The sequence below is a fragment of the Sesamum indicum genome, linkage group LG2, assembly GCF_000512975.1.
Source record: "Sesamum indicum cultivar Zhongzhi No. 13 linkage group LG2, S_indicum_v1.0, whole genome shotgun sequence".
Taxonomy (NCBI): Eukaryota; Viridiplantae; Streptophyta; class Magnoliopsida; order Lamiales; family Pedaliaceae; genus Sesamum; species Sesamum indicum.
Genome location: NC_026146.1, coordinates 6,004,483 through 6,016,326, shown reverse-complemented (window position 1 = coordinate 6,016,326; position 11,844 = coordinate 6,004,483).

The window sequence follows — 11,844 nt, the reverse complement described above, 5'->3', positions numbered from 1 at the left end:
CTTGTGGATCCCAAGCCCACTAGGAAAGGATTTTTCGGATCCCCACTTGAGGGTGGTGGAATTTTGTAGAAATAGTGGGAGATGTTGACAACTAATGACCGAGCTTTAGCTCAGCTCAGTATTGCTATAATCTACCTACTATTTCTGCTAATCATTTAGAATGCATGTCTATGATACCATTTTTTAATTATTTTTTTATTTTGAGATTTATTTAAATGGAACACTATCGATTAAAATTGATTGCGGAAATCAGAGGATTGTCCTTGATTTTTGAACCTAGGATTGTGTCATGGAAAAGCCCTTCCATCGGATTTGCGAAAGGAGTCCTTGCTTAAGGAATATTTGATGTTTGGGATTAAGGCATAAGGACAATCACAAGGTCCACAGCGTCATACCAACTTTTGTCATTCATTAGCGGTATGACAGGCTGGACGTTGTTGGTCCAATAAATGCTCCACAAAATCATTTTATGCAGCGTCGAACTGGCATATTGGATATGCCACGACAGAAGCATTTTTGAAGTCAAGAATACTAAGGGTTCTCTGTACATAAATATGGGGTTGAGATACTATCCCTTGTGGAAGAGCTCGATAACCTCAATGTGAATCTTGATCAATAAATTAGACTGCAAGCTTGATCAATAAAAGATTCTCTTGAGTTTGCTGAGTTATTAAATTGTCATACTACATAATTGGATTATGGATGCTCAAAACAAATGACCAAACAGATGGTCAAGAAACATACATTACAGAGTATGGCATGCATGAGCTAGGGCCATGTCCCGCTAGTTAGGATGAGTAGATTTGTAGATTCAAAGAGATTAGCAATAGATGATTTGAGTTTACTAACTTATGAATCCTTTCTAAGAAGGAAAAAAACCATGAAAGCACTTTGTAGAACAAACAATGCTTGTAAAAAATGGTCTTTTGGATTGGATCCAAAATAGATATCTGTAAGTTACTAAATACGCAAATACCAACAGAAGGTTCATAAGTCTAAACACTTTTGGGAAGTTCAGAGAAATTAGACTTGAGGTCGAGAACCAAACTGGTTACGAAGACAAACCCTTTGATGGGATCGAGGTGATGCGTTTTTAGTGGGAGTTCTTGAAACATCTGAAAAATGAGAATGGAATTCTCGTTCAGTGAAATTCTTCTGGAAGAGACGATGTTGAACTGTCTCTGATAAGGAAGAAATTGAACCTTGAGTACTTCACTGAATTAGTTGGGCCGTTTGGATGTGGACTGTAAAAAAAATCTTCTAGTTGTAAAACGTGGCATTTTCTTAAGTGGCAATCCATACACCATATTTGATATGGATTGAAAAACCTACATCCTACAAAAGTCTTGAGTATGAGGATTGGTCCTGCATACGTCAAAGGATCAATGGGAGGAAAATTAGGCTCGGAGTTTAATTTATACAGGTTCGTTATGGAACAATACAAACAACCTCTGCCCTACAAAAATCTTGAGTATGAGGAATGGTCCTGCATACGTCAAAGGACTATTGGAAGGAAAGTTAGATTCGGAGTCTGATTTATACAGGTTTATTATGGAATAATGCAAACATCACTTGTAATCGAAATTTTAACTGACCATGTATTAGTTTTCCAAAGGACAATAAGAAAACTCCAATTACCTGAGAGGTATGAGTTTTTGAAACCAAACAAGGAGAAGCGATATAGGACATCATTTGGATAAATGGCTTGGAGCTATAAAATCCGCTATGGAGTTCAAACTAGGTTTGAACGTCCTACATACTTATTATGACAGGATCATGAGGTACATGACTTGGTCAAGAATAACGTAGAAGGTTAGTGGGAGCTCAATTGTGTTCCAAGTATTTTAGATGTTAAAACGTCTTGGATCATTTGGAATGATAGAAAGATGTTGTGGAAGTCTAAAACATGAACGTTGTTCATAAAATTCTCCATAATAGGAATTGGATTCCTATGTAGGGATAACCTGTCCAAGATTCAATTATGGTAGACCGATGAGGAGCTTAGATGTTTGACATCCCCTACGTCTTTGCTGCATCACATAATCTACAAATTAAGTTCAGGTGAGTTTGGTATACCCATGGAACTTACTTGTAATGTGAAGGAAATGCAACTAATTCCTAAAGAAGAAATTCTTGAAAAATTAAGTAAGCTTAGAAAAGATTTAGCTATTACTATGAAATGGATCCACATAGGAACTATTAAATAGTAATAAAAGCAACTTTTAAAGAAGGAATTGATTCAGAAATACATTTATCTATAATGGATAGAAGAATCAATAACCTAAGAGACGGTTGTCTTGGAACAATGATAGGTAATTTATATGCAGGAAAATTAATGTTTGACATTAATCCTAGGATTGCATACAACCTAGTAGACTAAGATTTTAGTAGAGTTTTCACCCTTCATCAAGATTTCAAAAGAAAAGATCTAATGAAAGAAGGTAATAGACCATATTCTATAACTTATAGAATAGCTTATGCCCTTTCCAATACACATAATTCAGATTTGTTTCTTATGAAAGAGTATATTGAGATTCCTAGAATTTTTAAAGAATTTGCCAAGGTAATGACACCAGATCTTATTAGGATACCTAGAATAGGTGGTGTCGATATTGTTATTTAGATCGAACACTTAGCTCTAGAACTGAGTTTAGTAGCAGAATGTCCTTTTCGAAAGATGGGATTACAGGCTACAAAGAAAAGGAGAAAGGATTATTAAAAGCTTTAACTCCTCAACAGATTAGGGTAGACAACGTGAAACTTAGATGCCCTGAAGGATGGAAAGAAATACAAGTAATATTTGACATCACTGAGAAAGAAATTTTTTTCCCTTGTGATGACTTATAATTATTTACAGCAACCTGTTGTTGGAAAATATGAAGGCATTTTAGAAATTGCAGGCTATGAAATTCTAGTTGCAGGACGAGAAAATGGGTGTATGACTTTGGAGTTAAGTTTCCTAAAAGATCATAAACCATGGGGTAGGAAAGGTAACGGAATGAAATTCAGTCTTGATGGTGTTACCATAGATTGAATGACAAATCCCTTTTGTATATACACTGTTGGTATGTTGTATGATCAATATAAGACAGAATATTTTGCAACTTATATTGATTCAAGATTAGGAATTTGTACGGCAAAGCCTGAAGTTTTCCCTGGAGAAGTAAGGGAAACCTTACTCGTTATTGCAGGAAGGGATTTTTCACAAAAAATCCTGATACTCAATAAGGGAATACGAGAAGCCAAGATCATGATCGGAGGAGCATTGCGATCGCTCTGGTTTAGGGTAAAAACACCTCCTATTTACTTTCATGATACAAGTGGCGATGTCTTGCTAGGTAACAATTTCATTCAAACATTTGCAAGATATATGCAAGATAATCAAATGAATCTGTTAATCTTTACTACTAACTGTGGTAGTGAGATTCAGGTGTTGCGAAAAGAAAAGACATATAATGCCAATAAATTTTTGTAACAAACATGGTGATTTTTATGACAGATTGACTCATCCAAAAATGCAGGATAAGAGGAAATTTGGTAAGGTCCTTAAGTCTTTCATGCAACAGGGACTCATAGACAGCGATAGCTTCTATAAGGAATCTGATAAGGAGATTATGAACCTTAAAGAAGCACTACTAGAAGTCAAATCGCTAGATATCAGCGAGGAAAGTAGGCTTTCTCTTGAGAATGTCAAGAGACTCATCCAAAGGAATTTCAGCGAAAACCTCTCGAATGGTGAGATAGGAACAAGATTGGCTACCCTAAAGCTCAAGGTTGCATCTGTGCAATTTTGTCCTCCATTCTATTCAATTTTTCAAGCAATCCGGGTATGACAACCTTTGTCCTTGCACGCATCGATGGTTCTTCCTAAACAAAATAACCTCACCTGCTTTTTTCTTTCGTATATTAATTTAATTGGCTTTCAGTCACTTATTCTGATACAAATTTGATAACTTGGAAACTTCAGCTAACAACATTGAAATAGGAATATAGTTGAGATGTCAAAATTGAAATTATCCCATTTGGTTGAAAATCAATTTGAAAGTATATTATAGCAAGAATAAATATTTCGAGTTCGAAGATGGAGAAATAGAGTAAAACGAAAAGGGTCTTATTTTGTATTTGAATGTAACACTCTTTAGTAATTAAATTCATTCATAATATATTAATTAAAAAACTCTGTTGAAATGTTTTTACTAATAAAATCTAATACTAGATATTTTAATTCTTATTCATTCATGATTTTGTATTACAAGAAATAAAATATTACTGAACATTTGTTAAACTTTCATATTAATTTAATTAGTTCATAATAACACTTTATATTAATGCGCGTGCATTTTAGTGTAGCAAAGATAAAGTTAGAGATAAGAAAATCTGTAACAAAAATAATTCCTTTCAGATTATAATCGCAGATAATTTAATAGTTCAAAATATCATATCAAATAATTTAAGGAAAAACTTTCATAGCATTATATATCTATTTTTTCCATTGAACCAAACTAACCCTTAACGGGGAACAACTAATGGTGGAGTCGGATTACGGTTTCAAATGGGCAATTAATTACTTGCAATTGCATATAGGCCATCAGCCAATCTTTGTATCCTTTATTAGCAGAACTTGCCTATTTAATATAATCACCATCTTCAAGCCAATCTTATACAGCGCACTAAATGATTTGAATCGAATCTACTGTTTAAACTTATTTAAATTATTATATTTTTGAAAAATTGTGTTTGAATTTAATTGGTTTGATTATTAATCTAATCAAGTTCAAACGAGTTTTAATTGAATTAAATATGAATCAAATTTGAATAACTTAATATTTTTAAATTTATTTTATTATTAATATTAACCGAATCGAGTTTTAGCCAAGGTAAAAATCTTATGGATAGGAGTTCTGGTTCAGTTAGCTTGGGTTATTAAGTTTATTCAATTGAATTCAAATGAACTTTTATCAATTAATTTTAATCGACTATGCGATAGTTTATTTCACGAACTTGATCATATACATATATATTATAATGGTATATATATATTACAATTAATTAATGATATCTTAGATTTGGTTTAATGGGAATCGAAATCATAGTTGGGAACAAGTAAAGAAAAATCGGCAGCAATATTATAAGATCAAGTAGTTAGTACTAGATGATTATGCATATAATTAAATAAAATATATTGGAATATTATTCTCAAATCATCATTTGATTTAATTAATTATGCAGGTATTGGAAGAAAAGCAAAGACCATAAGCCATTTTATTATTAGAGCACTATTCAATAATATGCTTAAGAAAATGGATGTGCAGGATTTAATTAAGCTAAAAAGTTGGTGTTTAAGATCATAATCAAACTTGACGACTTGACAATGGACATTAATTTAAATTTAATTAAGTAAAGCATGAGATCGAATTGAGATATTCAGTTCGACAATTAACTAAAAATTAATTCATTACCTTTTCATTAACTCAATTCACATTAATTTTTCTAGTAAACATTTGATACTGATAATGTGCGGAGACAAGCTGAAAAAGATACTGCCTAATTGGTCGCAATAATAATAATAATAATAATAATAATATAAGGAAGATGTTGAACATTCACGAACGGTTACTCTAATTCATCATAGCAGAAAGCTTTTAAACTTGCTTTGTTGTAGATATGATGTTTGTATATAATATTTAATTTAGAAATTTTTTTTGTTGGGATCAGATTTCGCCGAATCAAAACAATCACATGATAGGTCCACTCACAAAGTGTCGGCAGCCCAGCCCAAACCAAGAACAGAGATCCGCAAACCAGCCCGATACTTGGATTAAGCAGGAGTCCATATACAGCTTTCACAAAGTTAGCCCACATTTGATGTTATCAGATTATTAGTTATGTTTGCTTGTCTATTTCCTTTTCCATAAAATTCTTAAGCATTGTGGGATGACAAACACGTGTAGAGAGATCCCTTGTTGAGAGCACTAACAGTATGTAGTTATAGTGAGAATTGGGGGAGAATGAACAGAGAAATCAAATTGAAAACAGAAATTAGTTTCTTTGACAGTCCAATTTCATTATCTCTTCCGGCAAATCTTGTTGCCTATTGCTCTAATTCCGACAAACAGATTAAGGATTAACATCACACGACAAATATATTATAATTTTATGTGATTGCCCTCTTTTTCTGAACAGTACACCAATCACAAACATGTGATTGTTCAGGTTCTACCTAACAAGAATTTTCCTAATTGTAGTATGAAGTGGAAAGCCCTTTTTATGAACATGAATAGGGTTTAGGTAGTCTGCACTCATTCTCATTGGTGGGTTTCAATACAGCTATCTCATAAAAAGGTGTACCAAAATATGCTTTGGTCCAATTAATCGAATTAAGATAATAAAATTCTGGATTTATCTTGAATCGATCACAAAAATGCATAAGATCCAAATCCAGTGTAAGCATACCACGAAGTTAGTATATTGAATATATGTAAAGCCCAAATTTATTATGAATTTTAGTTTGAAACACATTATTAATCTATTTATTTGGACTTTTCATTCATAATTTATTTCAAAATTTTGATTTTAATGTATAATAATAATAATAATAGTTTCCCCGTGTTTTAGTAATCCGCAGTGTGTTCATCACTAAGAAGTTTTGGTGGAGAAAGTCAAGGTAAAGCTAAGTCAGCTACAATGGCAGACTAGGAAGATGCATGCTTAAAAATATTTGATATTTATTTACACCGGCCACATCCTATGTTTAAATTTTAATTGATGTTTCTATGTATGCATTTTTGCACATATAAGAAATAAAATGACTATATATGCATGGAAATTATAATTATGATGATACAGGTTATAAATTTATATTAATTGCGGCGTCATCTTTTATACTTGTAATTTGTGGCACATTATGTATGTTTACACAGTTATTTAAAATTATAAAAATTAAAAGGAATTAACTATCTAAAGATAGTGGTGGAAAGTGGGAAGTTAGATAAATAAATAAAATATTAAATTAAATACTAGTGGGTGGGGCACACCCACAATCAAATAAAATAATAAAAGTAATTTCTATCTTATAAATAATTGAAGAAATTAAAGAAAAAGAAGTATTTAAAAGTTAAGTTGTTGTAAGTTGAGAAGAGTGGACAGTTTGGAGGGTTTAGAGGAGGGGTTTGTGGGTGTAGAAGCGGGGAGGGAGGAAAGTTAATAAATAAATAAATTTGTTAAAATATATATAAAAAATATATAAATTGACAGATTAAAACAAAGTGAAACACCAAAAAGGTGTTTTCACTTAATAACAAGACTAGTGCGTGCAATTAATTTAAAATATAAATAATATAATTCTTACTTTTTTAATATATATTTTAGTTAAATAAGTTAAAAATATTAAAAAAATAGAGGTTGTGAGCAGTTACTGAGAGAAAATGGGGGAAGAAAAAAAAAACATCGAAGTTGAGGGAGAGAGAGATAATTGAAAGTTGAGAAAGAATAAAAAAAATGCTGAAATAATTTAAAAAATAAAAAGAATAACAGACCAAAAAAATAAAAACTTAAAAGGTGATCTCTAATTTTAACAAGGTATTTAGAATAAGATATAGATTTTGAAAAAAGGCAAACTAAAAAAAACACAAAAGGTACTAATTCGAGAAGAAATGAATTAATTTAATTGGGTTAAATTAATTCAAAGAGAATATATAAATGATTAGATCATTTATTTAATAATTCATTTGATGGACGGCTCAAGAATTAATTAATTTTGGGCTTAACACTTTTAAATTAATTAGATTAATTTATTTGGTTTGACTTAATTAATTGATTGGATAAATTAATTAGAGTTTGAGCTTAGATTTATTTAATTGGATTAAATGAATCTTTGGACTTAGTTCGGCTAAAAATAATTTAATTAATTATTATCCAATGCACTTTGGTTGGGCTTAATTGAATTTGATTAAATCATGCCCGGTCTATATTTGAAGTCCAAACCCATCTGAGGGAGGTCGGAGCAAGTTAAGGAGTTGAAACTCCTCACCATGATGAAGATAATGGAGTGGTTATTTCATCATGGTTGAAGGTTATATGCATGTGAGCGTATAGGTTACCTTTGAGGAAATCTTGGTAGTTATTAAATTTTGAATTCAATTGATGTAATACATAAAATTTCACACATATCACGTATAATTAGCACTTAAGCCACGAAATTTTGCTCTCTTTTGTCTCCAAAAATATTTTTCTTTTGGTTCTAATTTGGATCTTAAAGTGAATGAGAGACATAAAGGGAACAATGCATGTTGCTGCTCAACTATAGAAATAAAAGGTAAAGTTTCGTGTTTTGTTACTAGACTTTTTGTTTCATCCTTTAGTCACATGTCTAGCATATTTATTTGTTTATTATTATGCTTTTGATAAACACCGAACGCCCGAAAAAATTTCAAGGGGAATACCCCTTTGAACCGTTCTAAATAATTTTTTATTCCGCGCTTCCACTGTGTTCTCGAGCCATATCGATTCTTTCAGGATGTAGCCATTGACCTGGATCCCCTGGATTCCTCGATTTTTATGTATTTTTTAGCTCTTACCAGTAACTTGTCCTGGGTTGCTGAGGGTTTTTCGGTGATCAATTGTCTGAACCTTCTTCTCTTTAGATTTTTCTACATAATACTTGCTACAAGTTCCAGGCTCACATGAGGAACTTCGAGCTCGTTGAACATATTCTCTAAGGCTTTCATTTTCTCTTTGGGGTACCGCTTGTTGATCGCAAAATGATGCAAAAAACGCTGCGACAGTTGCTCAAAAGCCTAGACTATCCTTAGGGGCAATTAGTTAAACCATGCCATGGCATCAAGAGTGGTTAGAAATAATTTGCAGTAGGCCGCATCACTGATGTCGAGCAAATCGTCGGTAGCTAAGAACTTGTCCAAGTGGTCTTGGAGATGGCTCACTCCATTGTATTCACTTAAACTCGGAATTGTTTTTTGGTAAATGTAAATTTAATTAAGTAGAAAAGAAGTACATCAGTACAGTACAACAAGAATCAATTAACAGGCCAAGGGATCCGCCATAGACGACAGAGTGTACTAGTGCTAACAGCGAAAGGTAAATCAACACTAATGATCCTCTGCCGCACGTCGACAATAATGAGCGTTCCCAATGTGAGTGCGTCTGGGTGGCCACCATCAAAGCGTCTGCAGTTGCACTCATGCCTAATATGATAGACAAAAGAACTCAATAAGGCACAATAGGAAGCTGAAATCACGTGCCGTCCTTGCCATCTACAAGCAGCGCACATGACATCTGTATGCATGCTTGATTTGGCTAATCAAATCGAAGTGTGTGTCTTATCACCCTTAAGCAGCCTCTCAAATAAGCGCAGTGAAAGAAGAGATGGGTACGTGTTTCATCAACACCGTCAGCACATAAAACACATAATTCCCCAAGTGAGCTAGCCAAGGTTTATCCATAGCAGGGAGTTTACCAAGAATGTCTAGCCAAAGTATGAAAGCATGTCTAGGGATCTTAAAGGGGCCCAAGAGTAGTGAAGTCCAGCCTACCTTAGGACCCTCACCCTGGAAAGATCGAAGTAACACAACAGACGTCAAGGGTATGGTCTACGAGGACCAAGTAGTTCGGTCATCACCTCCAAAAATATGCAGGAGAGTGTGCAGAATCTGCAAACAGTGAATATCAGTAATAGGAGGCCACTGCCGTTGCCCATCCTCAATTAGTACAGCAATCCTGTCCGTCAGCCGAGTGTCTGTGAGTCGACGCCCATGTGGGAATTGCTGATAAGTGGACCAAAACTCATGCTAAGGGTCTTGCCATAATGAGAAAGTAACCCCATCCCCAATACGGTAATCAATATAAAACCGTACAAGAGGTCATAAGTGTAGGAGTTGTTGCCACCCACAAGAACCCCCTCGATTGGGTACCATCCAGATTGTAACGTTCCAAATTCGCATATGATATATCCAATCAACCCAAACAGAGGCCCTATTACCGCATATAACATGCCACAACTTGAATCCCATAAGAGCACGATTGAGAGTAGTAATATCCTGAAGGCTTTGACCGCCTTCCTCAATAGGACGACACACAACATCCCAAGCAACTTTTGTGTATCCACAAGTAGACAAGCCCTTCCACAAGAATGTCCGTAGGCGCTTTTCTATTTCCCGAATGATACCTTTGCGTAATATAAAAGTAGAAGCCCAATATACGCTGAGTGTGGTGACGACGGATTTAATGATTTGTAAGCGTCCCGCATAAGACAAAGTCGTGCCCTCCCAACCTTTAATGCGCTGATCCAGTTTGACAAGGAGGGGTTTGCAATCCGAAATAGTAAGTCTTGATGCAATAAGAGGTAGTCCCAAATACTTCATCGGTAAATGTCCCTCATGGAATTGTAGTATCTCAAGCAGTTGGTCCCGGATCCCAATTGATGAGCGTAAGACAATCAAGTGACTCTTTTGTATACTAACCCGGAGTCCTGACATGTCACCAAATAGATCAAGTACCCGCTTTAGCAAGCATACCGAATATATCTCAGCTCGACAAAACAAAAATAAATCATCAGCAAATCCAAGCTGAACCAATCATAAAGGCTCACACCACCAGTGATAGACAAACGTCAAGTCTTGATCAATTAGCTGCTGCAAAATAAGATTCAAAACTTCCATAATCAAGACAAAGAGATCAGTAGACATTGACTCTCCCTGACAAAGGCCCCTAGCTCCCGCAAAAAAACCATGCGAAACAGAATACGAAGGGGTGGTCACACATTTTTCAATCCATCGAATAAACATGATTGGAAATCTAAATACTGTAAGATAGCTAAAAGGAAATCCCACTCAACTATGTCATATGCCTTCTGGATATCCACCTTCAGCGCACAACGAGGTGGTAATCTCTGTTGATTATATCCCACAAATAACTCCTGAGCCAGCAATATATTGTCTAATAATGCTCTCCAAAATCGTGGTCATGCGTTGGACAATAATTTTAGTAATGACTTTGTATAGAACAGTACAACATATAGGATTGTGTACCTTAGGAATAAAGGCCAGGTAGGTGGAGTTCACTTGATTCAAGAGTCTCCCAGTGGCGAAAAAATGAAGAGCGGCTTGCATCACTTCCTCCCCCACAATAGGCCATACAGCTTTATAAAATCCCGAGGTATATCCATCAAGACCAGGTGCTTTATCTGCAGCGATATCAAACATAGCCTATTATCTCAGAAGCCATCACAGGGCGCACTATCACTTGCGCTTCCTCTTTTGACACAATACGCCGCGCCCACGGACACAAGTAGCGAAGGTTGAGAACCCTCCGACGCATCTCGCTTTCCAACAAAGTGCCATAGAAGGCAAGGAACTCATGGATCACATTACGGTAATCCGTGCGGGTATGGTCTTCCTCATCATCAATTTGGAAGATACGCCGTTTTGTTCGGTATTGTGCAATCTTTCGGAAGAACACTCAGGAACATTAGTCACCCCCTTTGTTAGGAACACTCGAAAGAACACTCGAGAACACTCGGAATTTTAATCCCTGGTTGGATGGCTTTTGTCAGTATATGGGGTGCAAATGGACTATGTCTTGAGGGTGCGATTGCTAACGAGCGAACTGGGATCCCGCTTGCTTTTATAGGGCTAGGGAATCTGAGTGGAGGGGGTATTTCGCCTCCCGTATCTCTTTGAGCTTCTTCCCTTCTAAGTGGAATTCCTACCGGAGGAGGTGGAGGAAAATAGTTGTTTTCATATATGCCTTTTTTGAGAGGTTCCGAGGGGAAGTAATCCTCATCATATACGCCTCCTCGAGGAGGCAGCGGAGGAAAATAGTTGTCCTCAG